Raw genomic sequence first — 24,617 nt, forward strand, 5'->3', positions numbered from 1 at the left:
TAATAATTCTAATATGATGGTGAAAAATAACCCAAACAGAATAGAAATACAAGCAGTTCAGAGGAGGCATGGTGTATTGTTACAATTGCCTTTCGCATTATATAGTGTAAGAGTTATAAATCTAGTCAATTTTTTTTGAAATAGTTCTACATGTGTTTTTAAAATTAACAAATATGTGAATTCCTGTCTCCCTTTTTCTGTAGCCTATTCAGCACATGTATTTTTATATGCACATATAGAATCGTACTTTGTACCACACGTACATACTTGTGAGGTAACTGAATTGGCAGATGCAAATTGTGAGAAAGGATCACTCCTCTTAAACACTGTTGAAACTGAAAAATCAACGTATGGGTGAGCTTCCTAGTTGAATGACATTATACATAAATCCATGTTCAGTAAAATGGATATTTTTCGATCTGTGGATTATATATATTTCATGATGAATTTTGATTGGATTATATATTGCTACTTTTTTTTCTTTTATTGATTGCTCAAAACATTACAAATCTCTTGACATATAATATTTCATACATTATATTCAAGTGGCTTATGAACTCCCATTTTTACCCCAAATAGAGATTACAGAATCACATCGGTTACACATCCACATTTTTACATAATGCCCTATTAGTTACTGTCGTATTCTGCTACCTTTCCTATACTCAACTATCTCACCTCTCCTCCCTTCCAAACTTCTCTCTTTCCCCCATCTACTGTAATTCATTTCTCTCCATGTTTATTTTCCCATTCCACTCACAACAATATGTAATTTTGTGTAACAGTGAGGGTCTCCCTCCATTACCATGCAATTTCCCTTTTCTCTCACTTACCCTCGCACCTCATGTCTCTGTTTAATGTTGATCTTTTCTTCATCCTATTGCTCCCTGCTCTGTTCTTAGTTGCTCCATTATATCAAAGAAGACATTTGGTATTTATTTTTTAGGGATTGGCTAGCTTCACTAAGCATAATCTGCTCTAGTGCCATCCATTTTCCTGCAAATTCCATGATTTTGTCATTTTTTAGTGCTGCGTAATACTCCATAGTGTATAAATGCCACATTTTTTTTATCCATTCATCTATTGAAGGGCATCTGGGTTGGATCCACAGTGTAGCAATTGTGAATTGTACTGCTATGAAAATCGATGTGGTAGTATCCCTGTAGTACACTCTTCTAAGGTCTTCAGGGAATAGTCTGAGAGGGGCAATAGCTGCATCAAATTGTGGTTCCATTCACAGCTTCCCCAGGAATCTCCATACTGCTTTCCAAATAGCCACACCAGTTTACCGTCCCACCAGCAATGTACAAGTGTATCTTTTCCCCCACATCTTTGCCAGCACTTGTTGTTGTTTAAATTCATAATGGCTGCCAATCTTACTGGATTGAGATGGTATCTTAGGGTGGTTTTGATTTGCATTTCTCTGACTGCAAAAAATGGTGAGCATTTTTTCATGTACTTTTTTTTTTCTTTAGAGAGAGTGAAAGAGGGTGAGAGAGAGAGAATTTTAATATTTATTTTTTTAGTTATCGGCGGACACAACATCTTTGTTTGTATGTGGTGCTGAGGATCGAACCCGGGCCGCACGCATGACAGGCGAGCGCGCTACTGCTTGAGCCACATCCCCAGCCCCTCATGTACTTTTTGATTGATTGTATGTCCTCCTCTGAGAAGTGTCTGTTCAAGCCCTTGGCCCGTTTGTTTATTGGGTTATTTGTTATCTTATTGTCTAATTTTTTGAGTTCTTTGTATATTCTTGATATTAGGGCTCTATCTGAAGTGTGAGGAGTAAAAATTTGTTCCCATGATGTATGCTTCTTATTTACCTCTCTTATTCGTTCTCTTGCTGTGAAAAACCTTTTCAGTTTAAGTAGTCCCATTTGTTGATTCTTGTTTATTAACTCTTGTGCTATGGGTGTCCAATAAAGGAATTTGGAGCCCAACACCATAATATGTAGATCGGAGCCACTTTTTCTTCTATAAGACGCAGAGTCTCTGATTTGATATCTAGCTCCTTGATCCACTATGAGTTAACTTTTGTGCATGGCGAGAAAAAGGGATTCAGTTTCATTTTGTTGCATATGGATTTCCATTTTTCCCAACACCATTTGTTGAAGATGCTATATTTCCTCCATTGCTTGCTTTTAGCTCCTTTATCAAATATAAGATAGTTGTTGCTTTTTGGATTAGTCTCTGTGTCCTCCATTCTGTACCAATGGTCCACCTGCCTGTTTTGGTACCAGTACCACACTGTTTTTGTTACTATTGCTCTGTAATATAGTTTGAAATCTGCTATCGCTATACCGCCTGATTCACACTTCCTGCTTAGAATTGCTTTTTCTATTCTGAGTCTTTTTTTTCTTCCATATGAATTTCATGATTGCTTTACCTATTTCTACAAGAAATGCTGTTGGGATTTTGGTTGGCATTGCATTAAACCTGTAGAGAAGTTTTGGTATCCTATCCATGAACAGGGTTTATTTTTCCATCTTCTAAGATCTTATTCTACTTCTCGTTTTAGGATTCTGTAGTTTGCATTGTATAAATCTTTCACCTCTTTTGTTAGGTTGATTCCCAATTATTTCATTTTTTTGAGGATATTGTGAATGAAGTGTTTTTCCTCATTTCTGTTTCAAAAGTTTTGTCGCTGATATACAGAAATGCCTTTGATTTATGCATGTTGATTTTATATCCTGCGACTTTGCTGAATTCATTTTTTAGTTCTAGTAGTTTTTGTAGACCCTTTTGGGTCTTCTATGTATAGAATAATGTCACCCGCAAATAGTGATAATTTACTTTCTTATTTTCCTATTTTTATACCTTTTATTTCTTTCGTCTAATTGCTCTGGCCAGTGTTTCGAGAACTATATAGAATAGAAGTGGTGAGAGAGGGCATCCCTGTCTTGTTCCAGATTTTAGAAGGAATGCCTTCAATTTTTCTGCATTCATAATGATGCTAGCCTGACGCTAAGCATAGATAGCTCTTACAATGTCGAGGTAAGTTCCTGTTATCCCTAGTTTTTCTAATGTTTTGAACATAAAGGGATGCTGTATTTTGTCGAATGCTTTTTTTGCTTTTATCGAGATGATAATATGGTTCTTATCTTTAAGTCTATTGATGTGGTGAATAGCATTTATTGATTTCCGTATATTGAACCATCGTTGCATCCCAGGTATGAATCCGATTTGATCATGGTGCATAATTTTTTTTTGATGTGCCTTTGTATTCGATTCGCCAGAATTTTATTGAGGATTTTTGCATCTAGGTTCATCAGATATATTGGTCTGTAGTTTTCTTTCTTTGAGGTGTCTTTTTCTGATTTCAGAATCAGCGTGATGTTGGCCTCATAGAATGAATTTGGCAGGGCTCCCTCTTTTTCTATTTCCTGAAATAACTTCAAAAGTATTAGTTTTAATTCTTCTTTAAAGGTTTTGTAAAACTCCACTGTATACCCAACCAGTCCTGGGATTTTCTTGGTTGGTAGTCATTTGATTGCTTCTTCTGTTTTATCCATTGACATTGGTCTGTTTAAATTGTGTGTATCCTCCTGACTCAGTCTGGGCAAATCATATGATTAAAGAAATTTACCAATGTCTTCACTATATTCTATTTTATTGGAATATAGGTTTTCCAAATAATTTCTAATTGTCTTCTGTATTTCTGAAGCATCTGTTGTAATATTGCCTTTTTCATCCCATATGTTAGTAATTTGAGTTCTCTCTCTTCTTCTCTTCATTAGCATGACTAAGGGTCTGTCGAACATATTTATTTTTTCGAAGAACCACCTTTTAGTTTTGTTAATTTTTTCAATAGTTTCTTTTGTTTCAATTTCGTTGATTTCCTCTCTGATTTTAATTATTTCTTGCCTTCTGCTACATTTGCTGTTGTTTTGCTCTTCCTTTTCTAGGGCTTTGAGTTGAAGTGTGAGCTCATTTATTTGTTGGTTTTTTCTTTTTTTCAGGAATGACCTCCAGGTGATGAATTTCCCTCTTAAAACTGCTTTCATTGTGTCCCATAGATTCCGATATGTTGTGTCTGTATTTTCATTTATCTCTAAGAGTTTTTTGATTTCCTCCTTTATGTCTTCTGTAACCCACTGATCATTCAGTAACATATTGTTCATTTTCCTTGTGATGTAGGATTTTTCCTTCCTTCTTTTATCATTGGTTTCTAGTTTCATTCCATTATGATCAGAAAAAATTCATGGTATTATCTCCACCCCTTTATATTTTCTGAGGGTTGCCCTATGGCATAATATATGGTCTAATTTTGAGGAGGATCCATGTGCTACTGAGAAAAAAGGATATCCACTTGATGATGGTTGATATATTCTATATATGTCAGTTAAGTGTAGGTTATTCATTGTGATATTGAGTTCTATAGTTTCTTTATTCAACTTTTGTTTGGAGGATCTGTCCAATGGTGAGAGATGTGTGTTGAAGTCACCCATAATTATTGTGTTGTGGTCTATTTCATTCTGGAACTTGAGGAGAATTTGTTTTTTGAACGTCGCAGCACCATTATTTGGTGCATAAATATTGATAATTTTTATGTATTATTGGTGAATGGTTCCTTTTAACAGTATATAATGTCCTTTCTTATCCCTTTTGATAAAATTAGTCTTGAAGTCAATTTTATTAGATATGAGGGTGGCCACCCCTGCGTGCTTACGAGGACCGTGTGCATGGTATATTTTTTTCCCATACTTGACCTTCAGCCTGTGTATGTCTTTTCCATTCAGATGTGTCTCCTGGAGGCGACATATTGTTGGATTCATTTTTAATCCAAGTTACAAGGCTTTATTGGAGAGTTTAAGCCATTAATATTTAGAGTTACAATTGATATATGGTTTGTACTGCCACCCATGTTTGATTATTCATCTTTTTTTTAAAATTTAGTTTGTTTCTCCATGATTAGCTTTTCCCCTGCCCTCTGTCATTACTGAGGCACTTCCGACTGATGGTTTTGGTTGTTGATTTTCATTTCTTCTTCTTGTATTGTTTTGCTCAAGATGCTTTGCAATGCTGGTTTTCTGGCTGCAAATTCTTTTAGCTTTTGTTTATCATGAAATATTTTTATTTTATTGTCGTACCTGCAGCTTAATTTTGATGGATACAGAATTCTTGGTTTTCATCCATTGTCTTTCAGTGTTTGAAATACGTTGATCCAGAATCTTTTCGTTTTCAGCAACTGTGATGAAAAATCCGTTGTCAACCTTATTGGTATACCCCTGAATGTGATCTACCTCCTTTCTCTTATAGCTTTTAATATTTTCTCTTTGTTCTGTATATTGGATATCTTCATAACAATGTGTCTTGATGTTGGTCTACTGTGATTTTGTGTACTCGGTGTCCTGTAAGCATGTACAATTTGTATATCCGTTTCCTTTTTATGTCTGGAAAGTCTTCTGTAATTATTTCATTCAGGAGTTTACTCATTTCTTTGGTATGAATCTGTGTACCTATCCAGATGACTCATAAATTTGGTTTTTTAATGTTATCCCATATCTCTTGGATGTTTTACTCATAATTTTATACCAGCCTTTCTGTGTTGGCTAGATTCTTTTCAAGATGATATATTTTGTCTTCATTAGCTGTCATTCTGTCTACTACTTGCTCCACAGTTTTAGTGATACTCTCAATTGAGTTTTTAATTTGGTTTATCGTTTCCTTCATTTCTAGAATTATTGTTTATTTTTTTATAATCTTTATCTCCTGATAAAAATACTTAACTTCTTCTTTTATCTGTTTATGTAATTCATTTTCAATGTGTTCTTTCACTGTTTGGATTTGCTGTCTCGTATCCTCTTTAAGTTTCCATTCCATCTGTCTAAGGTATTCCTTGAGTTCTCTATATGACCATTTTTCTGATGACTATAGGTCCTCCTGAATATTTAGGCTGTCCTTCATTGTTTTTACTTATTTTCTTCCTTGATTTTTTGTGCTGCTCATGTTACTTCTTGCTCTGTTTGACTGCTGAGTTACTGCTTACTCTTATAAATTAATTTGATGCTTGGGAGGAAAGATATTAGAAGGAAAGGGAAGAAGTCACTAAAAAGAATGAGAGTAGGCAGGTAGAATTCAAGGAAGGGGGAATAAGAAAATTGAAAAGAAATGTTAAGACAAAAGAAAAAAATATAAAATAAAGAAAGAAAAATATTTAAAAATAATGATCATTTAAAAAATGAAAATTAAAATTTAAAATAATAATAATAATAAAATTAAAATATTAAAAAAATGAAAACATTTTAAAAAGTTAAAGTACAACAACAACAATAAAATGAATTCACATAAAGAATCTAATCCCCACAGTCAGTAGGCCTCAAGTTGGAGAAGCAGAGCAGTATTAACGGCAGGCCTATTTGATCACTTCTGGTTCACAGGAAGGGTGTTCAGGCCACCCTGATTTTAGGCAAATAAGGGGCAAGGGAGCTTATTTTGGACACGGACGTGGGCTCTGTACCTTATGAAAACCTCCAGCTGGAGGTTATGATGAGTGTCTATATTGAAGAAGATGAGGGCCATGTGGGGGTGTTTTGGTTTTAATTGTGGACATTTGTATGGCAGTTGGAAGAGATGACTGGGTCCACCTGGGCTTGAGCTCTGGTGAGATTCCACATAGAGACTGAGTTCTGGAACTGACCTCAGAGAAGTATTGCCATGAATTGTGTTGAGATTTTAGAAGTCCATGCATGAGATTCGCCCTTGAAAAGTGAGATCTAGGCCCAAGGTGGCTTTCCACAGAGCCAAGGGGATCTCAGCCAGGATATCACATGATTTAATTCCGAAAGACTTGGCAGCCATAGTTGAGAGTCAAAAGCCACATGGATCTCGCATTGTAGACCTCAATGGGCCTGGCTTCATGTGACCTTTTGGCCACCCTTTGGGAAGCCTTGCCTCTGAGAGTTCTCCAGAGCTTTCATTGAAATGAGCTTCCTCATCATTTAATGGTTAATGAATGAATTGAAACTAACAGTGCCTCCAACTTCATCCTTGAAAATTGGCTAGATAAAAACCATGAAATTTTTGAAATTCCCATGACTAGGTGTCACTGGAGAACCTTTGGATGTCCTCTTGCTGATCATGTGTATAGAAGACATTGCCTTTATTGACTGGGTTTCATGAAAATGGTGTGTAACCGAGATTCCAGTAAGTTGGAGCCTGCTGAGTAGTGTTCCTAGAGCCATGGTGGGCAGGTGTGTGATGAAATATCTCTGGTGTGGCCATGTTTATCTGCCATTGGCTTCCAAATAGCTTGTGACTGACATTTTGCAGCCAGTAGACCCTTATATGTAAAAGCATCTTGTTATATGGAGAGGTTTCAGGGCAATGTTCAGAATCATGTTGCTATAGTCAATGGGGCAAGCTATGTGGGATAGAAGCCTGGTTGGTGCATTCTCCTACAGAACCCGACCCACCACAACTGACAGAACTCCCTACAGCACTGTGTCCCAGTTGAATTTCTTTTATTTTATGAAGCAAATACCAAACTCCAAGTGCAACAGCAAGAAACACCACGAAAAGTGGTGGATGACAAATTGGCTTCACAGTCCACATGGGGAGACACTTAGCCCCCAGTGGCCACAGTTTACCTACAAAGAGAAAATTCAGAACTGCTTCCTCATGTTCATTGGAAAATAAGAAACCATGTCATCCATGTCACATAAATGCAGACCCAGCATTTATGGTCTCACTACAAAGGAAGCTAATGCTCCTGACAACAAAATATATTTCAAGCGCTCAACCTCAGAGGCAGTTTCTCCACATGTTATGCCGGCAGAGCTTCATGTTTGTGGAGTGTTTACACTGTCCCTTACTTTTGGAAACTCCTCTACCACCTCCAAATTTGTGAACTCCTGAGCATTTTCCATTCCATTTATGTTTTCACAGATTTTCTAACTCTTCTCTTATTGTGTCTTACATGGGGCGAATGTAATGCCAAGGCATTGTTCTGAATGAGAGTGGGAAGATTTTTGTGTAGCACATATTTGCATACACATTGGATACATATTCCAACTTTCCATTTGAAATACTGAATCCGTGACACTAACAAATTCCCTTCTAGACTTTTACTTGTAATCCTAATATGATGGAGAAAAATAACTCAAACAAAATAGAAATACAAGAGGTTCACAGGAGGCATGGTGTATAGTTGGACTTGCCTTTCGTATGATAAATCGTAGTTGTTATAAATCTAGCCAATTTTAATTGAAATAGTTCTCCATGTGTTTTAAAAGTTAACAAATATGTGAATAATTGTCTCCCTTTCTCTGTAGCCTATTCAGCACATGTATTTTTTTATGCACTTATAGAATTCTACCTGGTATCACACGTACATTTTGTGAGGTGGCTGGCTTGGCAGATACAAATTGTGAAAAGAGATCACTCCTACTAAACGCTGTTGGAACTGAAAATTCAACATATGGGTCAACTTTCTAGTTGAACAACATAAATCTATGTTCAGTAAAATGATTATTTTTGGGTCTGTGGATGATATATATTTCATGGTGAATTTCAATTGGCATACATAATGCTACTTTTTAATGTTTGTGTGTGTGTGTGTGTGTGTGTATATATATATATTTTTTTTTTCACTCTCCAGATTTTTCAAAATATGAAATTTATTTGTCTTATTATACACTTTCTAAATTCATTCATATTCATATATGTGCATTTACAATCAACTTTTCACAAGTTTATTCTCAGAAATATTCATCAACCTGAAATACAAATTCGTTTCCAAGTACTGAAAACTAACTTCAAGGGATTATATAATGGCGATGAAACGAGTGCATCAACCCCATGTACAGCGTCACTGTGCAGGAGAATGACGAGTTAGAACGGCTAAAACCTGTCTTTTTAGGAATTTCCAGGAAAATTGGGGTGCTCCAAACCTAGTGGAAGTATTTCCATCTCACGAGGATCAGCTACGGGGCTCAAACGTGAGTGATTTGTCCGCACGGAGTGTCATGCTGCTTATTCAGCAAATCGCCCTGCTGCTAGAGTCTGCGGCGCATGCTGAGAAACAACGAGATACCAACACAAATATTCAGCAGTGTGGATTCTGTGGGCTCCTGCCAGCTGTGAAATCACTGTGCTCATTGCTGAATTCTGGGTTTGAGACGGGGGAAGGAAGTGGCCCAATTCAGTTTTCCACACCGGTCAGACCACAGAGAAAGCCAGGGGCCACCATCTTGGAGAGCTGATGTCACCATTCCTGTTTTCGACTGATCGCAGCTCATTCAGCTATAGAACAGGTAATCTCAGGCTGCCATTCACCTGTGTCTCGCAAATTACTCAGGCCTGCTTCTATCAGAACATACAGCAAGCCCAGAGCGGCCGAATTCTGGCTCCTGGAACTGATCAGGCCCAGGGCTAAAGAACCCGCGGAAACTGCTTCGCGGTTCAGGTCTTGCTGAATACTGTGGAGGTAAATACCTACCGAGCCTTCATAGGCAGTGGCAACAGGATTGAGATGGGGCTTGTGAGGACCGGTCAGGACTCACCCGTTGCTTTGGTCACCGGCAAAGGGAACGAAATGCTGCCATTCGCATGGGATACCAACATGGTAGAGATCTGATGTCATCACAAAGCGGCGGAGGAGGTAACTTCATCAATACCAGCGGTGACAGAAACAGTTGGTCTCCTGGTAAAGAAAGTGAGTCACAAACACCCGAGTCTCTCACTTTGTCATCAAGCCAGAGGTGAAGAGCAGAGCCTCTGCATACGACCGGCACAGGCCCAGGGACCCGTAGGCGTGGTAGTCACGTCATCCCAATTGGAGTAGGGACAGAGCAGAGTCAGCGCCTGTGCCCGGAACAGGCCCATCGACTCGCAGGCATGGTAGTCACGTCACCCCAATTTGAGTAGGGGCAGAGCAGAGTCGCCGCTCCTGCCTGGAACAGGCCCAACGACCCGCCGGTGTGGTAGACACGGCACCCCAATTGGAGTAGTGGCAGAGCAGAGCCTTCTCCCACGCCCAGTACAAGCCCAGCGGCCCACCCGCGTGGTTGTCAGGTCACTCCAATAGGAGTAGGGGCAGAACAGAGCCACTGCCCGTGCCCAGAACAGGCCAAGCGACCCACCAGCAAGGTAGTCACGTCACCCCAATTGGAGTAGGGGCAGAGCAGAGACTTCGCCCGTTCCTGGAACCGGCCCAGCGTCCTGCTGGCATGCTAGTCACTACACCCCATTTGGAGTAGGGGCAGAGCAGATCCGCCCACTGTTCCCACAAAATGGGCAGACCTGCGACCGTTCAGCGAACAGGCCCAGTGGCCTGCCGGCATTGTAGACACATCATCCCAATTGGGGTAGAGGCAGAGCAGAGCCGCCTCCTGCGTCTGGAACAGGCCCAGCGACCTGCCAGCATGGTAGACATGTCATACCAATTGGAATAAGGGCAGAGACGAGCCGCCGGCCGCGCCTGCAACATAGGTAGACCTGCAACCAACCAGCAGAACAGGCCCAGGAGCCTGTCAGGATGGTAGATAGGTCACCCCAATTGGGGGAGCAGCACAGCCGCCCCCCGCTTCTGCAAGGGAGCTTTAGAAGAGGTAATAGCTGCATCACATGGAATGACAGATAAAGAATTCAGGATACACATGCTTCAGATGATTTGGAGTCTCAAGGAAGACATTAGACAACAAAATAAGGCAATGAATGATCACTTCGACAATGAATTACATAAACAAATCCAAGAAGGAAAAGATCAACTATACAGGGAGATAGAGGTTGTAAAAACAAAGAAACAGAAATCCTAGAATTGCAGGAAGTAATAAACCAACTTAAAAACTCAATTGAGAATACTACAAGCAGAGTAGAACACTTAGAACGTAGAACATCAGACAATGAAGACAAAGTATTTCAACTTGAAAAGAACATAGACAGCTCAGCAAGACTGTTCAGAAACCATGAGCAGAATATCCAAGAAATATGGGATAACGTAAAGAGACCAAACTTAACAATCATTGGGATACAGGAAGGTATAGAGGTCCAAACCAAAGGAATGAGCAAACTATTCAATAACAAAATAGGAGAAAACTTCCCAGACTTGATAAATGAAACAGAATCCCAAGTCCTAGAAGCCTACAGGACGCCGAATGGGCAAAATCATAAGAGATTCACACCTAGACACATTATAATGAAGTTGCCCAACATACAGAAAAAGGAGAAAATTTTAAAAGCTACAAGAGAAAGAAAGCAGATTACATTTAGGGGTAAACCAATCAGGATAACAGCTGATCTTTCAAAACAGACTCTGAAAGCTAGAAGATCCAGGAATAACATATTTCAAACACTGAAAGAAAATGGGTTCCAACCAAGAATTGTGTATCCAGCGAAATTAAGATTCAGGATGGAAGATGAAATTAAAACCTTCCACGATAAACAAAAGTGAAAAGAATTTGCAGCGAGAAAACCATCTCTTCAAAACATCCTCAGCAAAACATTGCAGGAAGAGAAAATGGAAAATAAAAATGAAAACCAACAATGGAAGGTAGGACATTAAAGGGGGGAAATAATCAAAGAGGAAAACAAACCATGTTTAGTTTCATAAATAAACAAATGTGGCTTGAAGAACAACCCATATCTCAATAATAACCCTAAATGTTAATGGCTTAAACACACCAATAAAGACACACTGGCTAGTAGAATTGATCACAAAACAAGACCCAACAATATGCTGCCTAGAGGAGACACATTTGATAGGAAAATGCATACATAGACTGACGGTGAAAGTTTGGGAAAAAACATATTACTCATATGGACTTCGGAAACAAGCAGGAGTGTCCATTCTCATATCAAATAAAATAGATTTCAAGCCAAAGTTAATCAAAAGGGATAAAGAGAGACACTACATACTGCCAAGGGAACCATACACCAACAAGACACAACAATCATAAATATATATGCCCCAAACAATGGTGCAGCTATGTTCATCAAACAAACTCTTCTCAATTTCAAGAGTCTAATAGACCACAATACAAAAATCATTGGAGACTTCAACACACCTCTCTCACCACTAGACAGATCTTCCAAACAAAAGTTGAATAAGGAAACTATAGAACTCAATAACACAATTAATAACCTAGACTTATTTGACGTATGTAGAATATAACACCCAACATCAAGCAGTTACATTTTTCCTCAGCAGCACATGGATCCTTCTAAAAAATAGATAATATATTATGTCACAGGGCAACTCTTAGACAATATAAAGGAGTACAGATAATACCATGCATTTTATCTGATCATGATGAAATGAAACTAAAAATCAATGATAAAAGAAGGAAGGAAAAATCATGCATCACTTGGAGAATGAACAATAGGTTACTGAGTGATCAATGGGTTATAGAAGACATCAAGGAAAAAATTAAAAAATTCTTAGAGATAAATGAAAACGCAGACACAACATATCGGAATCTATGGGACACATTGAAAGCAGTTCTAAGAGGAAAATTCATTGCTTGGAGATCATTCCTTAAAAAAAGACAAAAACAACAAATAAATGATCTCATACTTCATCTCAAAATCCTAAAAAAAGAAGACAAAAGCAACAGCAAATGAAGTAGAAGGCAAGAAATCATTAAAATCAAAGCTGAAATTAATGAAATTGAAACAAAAGAAACAATTGAAAAAACTGACAAAACTAGTAGTTGGTTCTTTGAAAATATAAATAAAATCGACAGACCCTTACCCATGCTAATGAAGAGAAGAAGAGAGAGAACTCAAATTACTAGCATAAGGGATTAAAAAAGTAAATATCGTGACAGATATTTCAGAAATACAGAAGATAATCAGAAAGTAATTTGAATCCTTATACTCCAATAAAATAGAAGATAGTGAAGGCATTGATAAATTTATTAAGTCATATGATCTGCCCATATTGAGTCAGGAGGATATAGACAACCTAAACAGACCAATATCAATTGAGGAAACAGAAGAAACCAACCAAAGACTACCAAATTAGAAAAGCCCAGGACCATATGGTTATACAGCAGAGTTTTACAAAAACCTTTAAATAGGAACTAATACAAATATTTTTCAAGCTATTTCAGAAAATAGAAAAAAAGAGAGATCTTCCAAATTCATTCTACGAGGCCAACATCACCCTGATTCTTACACCAGACAAAGACACTTCAAAGAAAGAAAACTACAGACCAATATCTCTAATGAACCTACATGAAAAAATCCTCACTGAAATTCTGGCGAATTGGATACAAAAACATATCAAAAAAAATTGTGAATCCTGATCATGTAGGATTCATCCATGTGATGCAAGGCTGGTTCAATATACGGAAATCAATAAATGTTATTCACCACATCAATAGACTTAAAAATAAGAACCATATGATCATCTCGATAGATGCATAAAAAGCATTCGACAAAGTACAGCATTCCTTTATGTTCAACACTCTAGAAAAACTAGTGATAAGAGGAACATACCTCAATATTGTAAAAGCAATCTATGCTAAGCTTCAGGCCAGCATCATTCTGAATGGAGAAAAATTGAAGGCATTCTCTCTAAAATCTGGAACAAGACAGGGATGCCCTCTCTCACCACTTCTGTTCAACATAGTTCTCGAAAGACTGGCCAGAGCAATTAGACATATGAAAGAAATAAAAGGCATAAAAACAGGAAAAGAAGAACTTAAATTATCTCTATTGCAGATCACATGATTCTATATCTAGCCGTCCCAAAAGGGTCTACAAAGAAACTAATGGAACTAATAAATGAATTAAGCAAAGTGGCAGGATATAAAATCAACATGCATAAATCAAAGGCATTCCTGTATATCAGCGACAAATCCTCTGAAATGGAAATGAGGACAACAACTCCATGCACAATATCCTAAAAGAAAAATAATAATAATTAGGAATCAACCTAACAAAAGATGTGAAAGTCTTATACAATGGAAACTACAGAACCCTAAAGAGAGAAATAGAAGAAGATTTTAGAAGATGTAAAAATATATCCTGTTCATGGATAGGCAGAACTAACATCATCAAAATGACGATATTACCAAAAGTTCTCTATAGGTTTAATGCAATGCCTATCAAAATCCAAATGGCATTTCTTGTAGAAATAGAGTAAGCAATCGTGAAATTCATATGGAAAAATAAAAGACACAGAATAGCAAAAACAATGCTAAGCAGGAAGTGTGAATCAGGCGGTATAGCGATACCAGACTTCAAACTATACTACAGAGCAATAGTAACAAAAATAGCATGCTACTGGTACCAAAACAGGCGGGTGGACCAATGGTTCAGAATAGAGGACACAGAAACCAAGCCAGAAAACTAAACTATCTTATATTTGATGGAGGGGCTAAAAGCATGCAATGGAGGAAGATAGCATCTTCAACAAATGGTGCTGGGAAAACTGGAAATCCATATGCAACAAAAGGAAACTGAATCCCTTTCTCTTCCCATGCACAAAAGTTAACTCAAAATGGATCAAGGAGCTTGATATCAAATCAGAGACACGGCATCTGATAGAAGAAAATGTTGGCTACGATCTACATACTGTGGGTTCGGGCTCCAAATTCCTCAATGGGACACCCATAGCACAAGAGTTAATAACTAGAATCAACAAATGGGACTTACTCAAACTAAAATTTTTTTTTCTCAGCAAAAGGAACAATAAGAGATGTAAATAGGGAGCCTATATCCTGGGAACAAATGTTTACTCCTCACACTTCAGATAGAACCCTAATATTCAGAGTATACAGAAATTAGACAATACGATAACAAATAACCCAATAAACAAATGGGCCAAGGACCAGAACAACACTTCTCAGAAAAGGACATACAATCAAACAACAAATACATGAAAAAATGCTCACAATCTCCAGCAGTCAGAGAAATGCAAATCAAAACCACCATAAGATACCATCTCACTCCAATAAGATTGGCAGCCATTATGAAGTCAAACAACAACAAGTGCTGGTGAGGATGTGGAGAAACAGGTACACTTGTACATTATTGGAGGCACTGCAAATTGGGGCAGCCAATTTGTAAAGCAGTATGGAGATTTCTTGGAAAGCTGGGAATGGAACTACCATTTGACCCAGCTCTTCCACTTCTCTGTCTATTCCCTAAAGACCTTAAAAGAGCATGCTACAGGGACACTGCTACATCAATGTTCATAGCAGCACAATTCACAATAGCAAGACTGTGGAACCAAAATATATGCCGTTCACTAGAAGAATGGATAAAAAAATGTGGCATTTGTACACAATGGAGTATTACTCAGCATTAAAAAATGACAAAATCATAGAATTTGCAGGAAAAAGAGATGGCATTAAAGCAGATTATGCTAAGTGAAGCTAGCCAATCCCTAGAAAACAAATGCCAAATGCCTTCTTTGATATAAAGAGAGTAACTAAGAACAGAGTAGGGATGTAGAGCATGAGAAGAAGATTAATATTAAATAGGGATGAGAGGTGGGAGAGAAAAAGTGAGAGAAGGGAAATGGCATGTGAATGGAAGGAGACCCTCAGGGTTATACAAAATTACATACAAGAGGAAGTGAGGGGAAAGGGAAAAATAATACAAAAAGGGGGAAATTTATTACAGTAGACGGGGTAGAGAGAGAAGAGGGGAGGAGAGGGGAGGGGAGGTGGGATAGTAGAGGATAGGAAAGGCAGCAGAATACAATAGACACTAGTATGGCAAAATGTGAATCAATGGATGTGTAACTGATGTGATTCTGCAATCTGTATACGTGGTAAAAATGGGATTCATAACCCACTTGAATCAAAGTGTGAAATATGATATATCAAGAACTATCTAATGATTTGAACAACCATAAAAAAATATAAAAAAAAACCAACTTCCGTGAATGAGGCATGCGAATCCTAATATTTCTACAGTAACTGACCAAGTTTAACATCAATACAAGTAGATTCCTATGGGACATGATGTGTATTTTTACGTTAAGTTTTATTCAAAACTGGTACGATACTATTTCATCAGTTTATGCACATCATAGGATATATATTTCATAAACAATTTAGCAAAATTTATAGGCATTTGTTTCACTTTCAGTCACTTCCTGCTTCAAAACACATGTATTTCTCCATATTTCTTGACTGGTCTTTGCATTAGACTTCTTTCTGAACACATTATTTTCGATTTCCATAATCACTTTTGAAGCAAAACTCACACACTCTTCATGATAAACCAAAACACTAATATTACCATTAGATGTATAACTGGTTGGAATGAATGAATGTATATCAATATAAGGTTTATTGTATATTTTCAGATATCAATTCAATCCATTATTTAAAGTTGGAACCCGTTATATTATTTATTCACAGAATGGTCTATTCATGCTTTATCTCTATATTCATAGACACAGGGTACACCTCTTTGTACCCCCAATACTAATTTTACGTTTTCAATATATTTCTCCCAGAAATGGTGGTAGAAATACTCATGTCACCTGATCTACATATACATTTTATCACAATAATATTCTGGACAAAAAATGTAAAGGTCACAATTATGATTGTACCAAAGCCTAAATGTAAAGAGAACATGGATTACTAAAATCATCCATGTCCAGGTTGCCTAATGCTCTCAAATGTCAATCCTATTGGTTACTACATAATGTTCTTCCTAAGATTATATATTCAAACTCAACCCTGGTGAAAATGTCTAATCCTATCACTCACTTAATACTTTGCCTGATTTCATAATGTCTCTATTGATATCAGCTTTTCTACATATTTTCCCAATTTCATCATAATGACAGACTCTTCATATGTGATGACATTTACATTCACTCTCTAACTGAAACCCTATTGCTAAAGAATTTTCAGTCCAAATCCTACCCTCACTCATCTTCCTAAACCTACCAACTATCTTCCTAATCCTACCGACTATCCCTTTTGACTGGATGTTCTCTTCTACATTCAGTCATCCAAGGTACAAGGTCCTATGCCATTGTATACCGAATTATCTGAGACATCTTTGCAGAACATAATTCAAAACTAAGTATCCCAATCAAGGGCCCAATGTCCTTCTGAGCTTCAAATCATTCCTAGATTTCTTTTTTCATACTTATATTTCACCTCGATATTCTTGTAAATATTGCAGTTTCCCAATACCATTATTTATTGCACAGAATGATTCCTAACCCAAATAGAACCTGTTATTAACCTTAAACATACACTGTTCTCTCAATCTCATTTTACAGAAGAGCAGGAACAGAGTCGTTCTTACAATACCAGAAAGTAGGGGACAATCCACCTGCTGAGAACCTCAAAGGTCCATTCAGAAATGAAACCTGGAGAAGATGTAGGCAGGTATGAAGGACCTGAGAGAGCAAAAGCCATCTTCCATGGCAAACAACCTGGTCAGGATGAAGGGATGTGTCTGAATCAGCCTCTCTCTTCTTATTGTAGAGAAGATGGACCAAACCAGGCCTGTGTGGAGAGCTGCTCCTGGGTGCCTATGGTTGATATACCATTCTACCTTGTGAAAGTGTCACAGGAAGTAGGGGCAGCCTCCATCTCATGGGACACTTGGAAGCAACTGTTAGGACAAAGTGGTTGCCAAGGCAGTGACCTCATTCAGTTCCAAAGAAAGTGACATACCTCATTTCCTTGGTGATGGAACTCTCTGAACTTGGTATCCAAGAAGCCAGGCACCCAGAGGCAGCCCCAGTCCCAGTGGGCTCACTTGTTTGGATTTACCAAGGACCGAGTGATTCTTTCTTGGTACCTACTGATGTGAGGATGGCGAAACACCAGGAGAGCTCTGAAGAGGGACCTTTCCACAGAAAGCAGGTAGTGGCTCCCCCCTTTTTCCTGAAAACTTCACAGAGTTGGCCAAGGAAACCAGATCTGAGAGAGGACAGGCCATGTTCTGAGAATAGGTAGGAAAGTTGGTTTGTTTGTTTTGGAGTGGATTTTTTCTAGTAAGTCATTTGACCAGGCGAGTGTTTCTGTGTCTGTGTATCCCACTGTGTCCGTTGTTGCAGACATTAGAAAAGAGAATGCATTAATGGATGCATCCAGTCTAGTATAAATCTTCTCATAATTCATCCTGCCCACTTTATGAATGGACTGCAGCTTGTCTTATCGAGAGGCAACACCTTCTATCATTCTAAGTTCCTGTTTTCTTCCTGAATTCTGGCCACTCTCCAGAATAGGCTCATGGTTTTGTTTCCAAGCTATGTACCACTCCAAGCTCTGTCACATGGCCATGTACTGGATAGCTGAAGAGAATGGCCAGCATTTCAGAAAACTCAGGTATCAGTGTGAAAGGGGAGTCTCAGTGGAGAAACCCTACTTTGGGCCTTTTGCTTACCTATTGTTCTGTTGCACTGAATGTCAGGAAAGTCTTTGGCTCAGGCCACCCCTTTGTGAAGCCTGAAGAAAAGAGTTTTCAAATGGAAATGAATGGGCATCACCTGTGGCTCTTTGCTTAATTTCTTTGGAAAGGGATGTGGCTGAATTAGCCTCTTGGCCTTGTGTGTGGCTGTGACTTACATTCTCAACACCTGAGGGATCTAAAGAATGATCCCATGTGTGCATCCAAAACCATAATGGCTAAAAGATCAGTCATTGTGGATGAAGTCTCTTGCCTTCCTCTGTTAGGTTCCTGACCTCCGTCAAGTGAGAAAATGGATTCTTTGGGTCAAATGAGTTCTTCAAAGCCCTGCAGAGGTGCTTGGGGTTTCGCATGACTCCAAATCACATAAAGAATCTATACCTGAAAGTCAGTAGGCCTCAAATTGGAGAAACAGAGCATTACTAATGGCAGGCTTATTTGATCACTCCTTGTTCACAGGAAGGGTGTCCAGGCCACCCTGACTTTATGGGAAAGGGAAAAGTGAGCTTATTTTTGACACTGTCTTGGGCTTCACTCCTCATGGAAATCTTCAGCCAGACATTATAATGAATGACAACATGTAAGAAGATGAGGGCCATGTGTGAGTGTTTTTGTTTTAATTTTGGTCATTTGTGTGGCAGTTGGAATAAATGACTGGGTCCACCTGGGCTTGAACTCTGGTGTAATCCCCTTTAGAGACTGAGTTGTGGAACTGACCTCAAAGAAGTATTGCCATGAATTTTGTTGGGATTTTAGGAGGCCACACATGAGAGTCACCCTTGGAACTGAGTTCTAGGCCCAGGGTTGCTTTCCACAGAACACTGGGAATCTCTGCCAGGATATTACATGATTTTATTCTGAAAAACTTGGCAGCAATAGTTGAGAGTCAAAACACACATGGACCTCACATTGTAGACTTCAAAAGGCCTGGCTTAATGTGACCTTTTGGCCACTCTTTGTGAATCCTTGCCTGTGAGAGTTCCCCAGAGCTCTCATTGAAATGAGCTTCCTCAACATTTAATGGTTCCTGAAAGAATTGAAACCCACAGTGCCTCCAACTTCATCCGTGAAAAATGGCTAGATAAATACCATGAAATTTTTGAAATTCCCATGACCAGGTGGCACTGGAGAACTTTTGGATGTCCTGTTGCTGATGATGAGTGTACAAGACAGTGCCTTGATTGACTGGGTTTCACGAAAATGGTGTAGAACAGAGATGCCAGTAAGTTGGAGCCTGCTGAGTAGTGGGTCTAGAGCAGTGGTGGGCACGTGTGTAATAAAACATCAGTGGTAGGGCCATGAGGAACTACGATTGGATTCCAAATGACTTGTGACTGACATGGTGCAGCTAGCAGACCCTTATATGTAAAGTCATCTGGTTATATGGAGAGTTTTCAGGGTAATGTTCAGAATCAGGTTAATATCGACAAGGGAGCAATGGGGCAAGCAATGAGGGATAGAAGCCTGGTTTGTGCATTCTCCTATAGACACTGAAGCACCACACGTGACAGAACTCCCTCCAGCACTGTGTCCTAGTTGAACTCCTTGTATTTTGTGAAGCAAATACCAAACTCCCGGTGCCGCAGCGATAAACACCATGAAAATTGGAGGATGACCAAATGTCTTCACAGTCCACATGGAGAGACACTTAGACCCCAGTGGAAACAGTTTACCTACAAAGTAAAAATTCAGCACTGCTGCCTCGTGTTCATTGGAAAATAAGAAACCATGTCCTCCTGGTCACATAGATGCAGACCCAGCTTTGATGGTCTCACTACAAAGGAAGCCAAATCTCCTGAAAACAACATATACTTCATGTGCCCAACCTCAGAGGCAGTTTCTCAAAAAGTTTTTAGGCCAGCAGAGCTCCATGTTTGTGGAGTGTTTACCCTGTCCCTTACTTTTGAAAAATCCTCTGCCACCTCCAAGCTTGTGAACTCCTGAGCATGTTCCATTCCAGATATATATTCACTGATTTTCTAAGTCTTCTCATCTAATTGTGTCTTACTTGGGGCGAAGGTAATGTCAAGGCATTGTTCTGGATGAGAGTGGGAGGATATTTTTGCAGCACACATTTGCATACACACTGGATTCATTGTCCAAATTTCCTTTTGAAATACTGAATCCCTGACACTAACCCATACCTATTAGACTCAGACTACTCATCCTAATAAAATGGAGAAAAAAAAAACCCAAACCGAATAGAAATACAAGAAGCTCAGAGGAGGCATGTTGGATAGTTCGACTTGCCTTTTGCATTATATAAGGTAGGAGTTATAAATCTAGTCAAATTTTAATTGAAATACTCTCCATGTGTTTTTAAAGTAAACAAATATGTGAATTCTTTTTTCCTTTTCTCTCTAGCCTATTCACACATGTATATTTATATGCACATATAGAATCCTACCAGGTATCACACGTACATTTTTGTGAGGTGGCTGACTTGGCAGATACAAATTGAGAGAAGACATCACTCCTCCTAAACACTGTTGGAACTGAAAATTCAACCTATAGAGGAGCTTCCTAGTAGAAAAACATTATACATAAATTTAGGTTCAGTAAAATAAATACTTTTGCATCTGTGGATGATAAATATTTAATGATGAAATTCGATTGGCATATATATTGCTACTTCTTTTTGTATGTGTGTTTTTTTTGTGTGTGTATGTGTGTTTGTGTGTGTGTGTGTGTATATATATATATATATATAAACACTCTCCAGATTTTTCAAAATATGAAATATATGTGTCTTATATATTCCTATGAGACATGATATGTAATTTGACGTTCATTTGTATTCACCACTGGTACATTATTATTTCTTCAATTTTTGCACATCATAGGATATACATTTAATCCACAAGTTCTCAAATTTATAGGAATTTGTTTCAACTTTAATGACTTCCTGCTTCAGAACATATGTATTGTCAGGGTGTCTTGACTGGTCTTTTCATGAGGCTTCTTTCCAACCACATTATTTTTGATTTCCATAATCACTTTTGAAGCAAAACTCACACACTCTTCATGATAAACCAAAACACTAATATTACCATTCGATGTATAACTGTTTGGAATGAATTAATATATATCAATATAAGGTTTATTGTATATTTTCAGATATCAATTCAATCCATTTTTTAAAGTTGTAACCAGTTATATAATTCATTCACAGTATGGTCTATTCATGCTTTATCTCTATATTCATAGACACAGGGTACACCTCTTTGTACCGCCAATACTAATTTTACGTCTTCAATATATTTCTCCCAGAAATGGTGGTAGAAATACTCATGTCACCTGACCTACATATACATTTTATCACAGTAATATTCTGGACAAAAAATGTAAAGGTCACAATTATGATTGTACCAAAGCCTAAATGGAAAGAGAACATGGATTACTAAAAACATCCATGTCCAGGTTGCCTAATGCTTTCAAATGTCAATTCTATTTGTGACAACATATTTGTTTCTTCCTAAGATTATATATTCAAACTCAACCCTGCTGAAAATGTCTAATCCTATCACTCACTTTATACTTTGCCTGATTTTGTAATGTTTCTATTGATATCTGCTTTTCTACATATTTTCCCCAGTTCATCATAGTGACTGACTCATCATATGTGCTGACATTTACATTCACTCTCTAACCGAAACCCTATTGCTAAACAACATTTGGTCCAAATCCTATACTCACTCTTCTTCCTAAACCTACCGACTCTCTTCCTAATCTTACCGACTATCCCTTTTTGACTGAATGTTCTCCTCTACATTCAATCATCCAAGGTACAAGGTCGTATGCCATTGTATTTCAAATTATCTGAGACACCTTTGCAGAACATAATTCAAAGCTAATTATCCCAATAAAGGGCCCAATGACTTCTGGGCTTCATTCGTACCTAGATTTCTGTTTTAATACTTGTATTTCACCTCTATATTATTAGAAATATCACAGCTTCCAATACCATTATTCATCCAGCAGAATGACTCCTAAACCAATTCAAACATGTTATTAACCATAACCATACACTGTTCCCTCAATCTAACTTTACAGAAGAGAAGAGACAGAGTTGGCCTTACAATACAGGAATGTAGGGGATCTTCCACCTGCTGAGAAACTCAAAGATCCATGCAGAAATGATCTTTGGAGAACATGTCGGAAGGTATGAAGGACCTGAGAAAGCAAAAGTCAATTTCCATGGCAAACAATCAGGTCAGCATGAAGGGTTGTGTCTGAATCAGCCTCTCTCTTCTTAATGAAGAGAAGATGGACCAAGCCAGGCCTGTGTGGAGAGCTGTTCCCGGGTGCCTATGGTTGATATAGCATTCTAACTTGTGAAAGTGTCACAGAAAGTAGGGGCAGCCTCCATCTCATGGGACCTTTGGAAAAAACTGTTAGGACAAAGTGGTTCCAAAGCTTTGACCTTATTCAGTTCCTGAAAGAAGTGACCTCACCTCACTTCCTTGGTGATGGAACTCTCTGATCTTGGGATCCAGGAATTCAGGAACAAAAGACAGTCCCAGTTCCAGTCCCAGTGGTCTCATTTGTTTGGATTTACCAAGGACAGAATCAGTGTTTCTTGGTACCTACTGTTGTGAGGATGGCCAAATGGCAGGAAATCTCTGAAGAGGGGCCTTTCATGAGAAAGCAGGTAGTGGCTCACAGCTGGCTCCTGACAATTTCATAGAGTTGGACAAGGAGTCCAAATCTGAGACAGGAGTGGCCATTTCGGGGAAACATAGTATGGCCCGTAAGTCAGAGGACACTCCCGATAGTCACAGACCTACTTGGCAGAAGGAGGTGCCTTTGTGGGTGTGGGTGTGTGTTTGTGGTTTTGTTTCATGTTCTGAGAATAGGCAGGGAACGCGGTTTGTTTGGTTTAGAATGATCTGTTTCTAGTAAGTCGTTTGGCAAGGCGAGTGTTTCTGTGTCTGTGTATCCCACTGTTATCCGTGGTTGTAGACATTAGAAAACATATTGGATTAATGGATGTGTCCAGTCTAGTAGAAAGCTTCCCAGAATTCATCCTGCACAATTTATGAATGGACTGCGGCTTGCCGTATCAATGGGCTACACCTGCTATCTTCCTAAGTTCTTGTTTTCTTCCTGAATTCTGGCCACTCTCCAGAATTGGCTCATGATTTTTTGTGCAAGATATATACCACCTCCAAGCTCTGTGACATGGCCATGTACTGGATAGCTGAAGGGAATGGCGAGCATCGCAGAAAACTCAGAAATCACTGTGACCATTAAAGTCTCAGTGGAGAAACCCTGCTTTGGGCCTTTTGGTTACCTATTGTTCTGTTGCCCTGAATGTCAGGAAGGTCTTTGCCTTAGGCCACCCCTTTGTGAAGAAAACAGTTTTCAAATGGAAATGAATAGGCATCACCTGTGGCTCTTTACTTAATTGCTTTTAAAAGGATGTGTCTCATTCAGACCATTGGCCCTGTGTGAGGCTGTTGCTTAGTTTCTCATCACCTGATGGATCTAAAGAAAGATTCCATGTGTACATCCAAAACCAAAGTGGCAAAAAGAGCAGTCATTGTGGATAAAGTCTCTCGCCTTCCTCTGTAAAATTCCTGACCTCCATCAAGTGAAAATAGAAATCCTTTGTGTCAAATGAGTTTCTCAAAGCCCTGCAGATTCTATCCCATAGGTGCTTGGGTTTTCTCATGACTCCAATTCACATAAAGAATCTAAAACCCACAGTCAGTAGTTCTCAAATTGGAGAAGCGGAGCAGTATTAATGGCAGGCCAATTTGATCACTTCTGGTTCACAGGAAGGGTGTACAGGCCACCCTGACTTTAGTCAAAATGAGGGGCAAGGGAGATTATTTTTGACACTGTCTTGGGCAGAGCCCCTTATGGAAACCTCTAGCCAAGATTAATGATGAGTGTCTATATGGAAGAAGATGTTGGTCATGTGGGAGTGTTTTGATTTTAATTGTGGTCATTTGTGTGGCAGTTGGAAGTGATGACTGGGTTCACCTTGGCTTGAACTCTGGTGTGATTCCCCTTAGAGACTGAGTTGTGGTACTGACCTCAGAGAAGTATTGCCATGAATTGAGTTTGGATTTTAGGAGGCCACGCATGAGATTCACCCTTGAAATCTGAGATCTAGGCCCAGGTTGGCTTTGCACAGAGCACTGGGAATCTCAGCCAGGGTATCACATGATTTTATTCTGAAAGACTTGGCAGCAATAGTTGAGAGTCAAAACACACATGGACCTCACATTGTAGACCTCAATGTGCCTAGCTTCATGTGATCATTGGCC

The sequence above is a fragment of the Callospermophilus lateralis genome, unplaced genomic scaffold (genome assembly GCF_048772815.1).
Source record: "Callospermophilus lateralis isolate mCalLat2 unplaced genomic scaffold, mCalLat2.hap1 Scaffold_73, whole genome shotgun sequence".
In the NCBI taxonomy this organism is placed as follows: Eukaryota; Metazoa; Chordata; class Mammalia; order Rodentia; family Sciuridae; genus Callospermophilus; species Callospermophilus lateralis.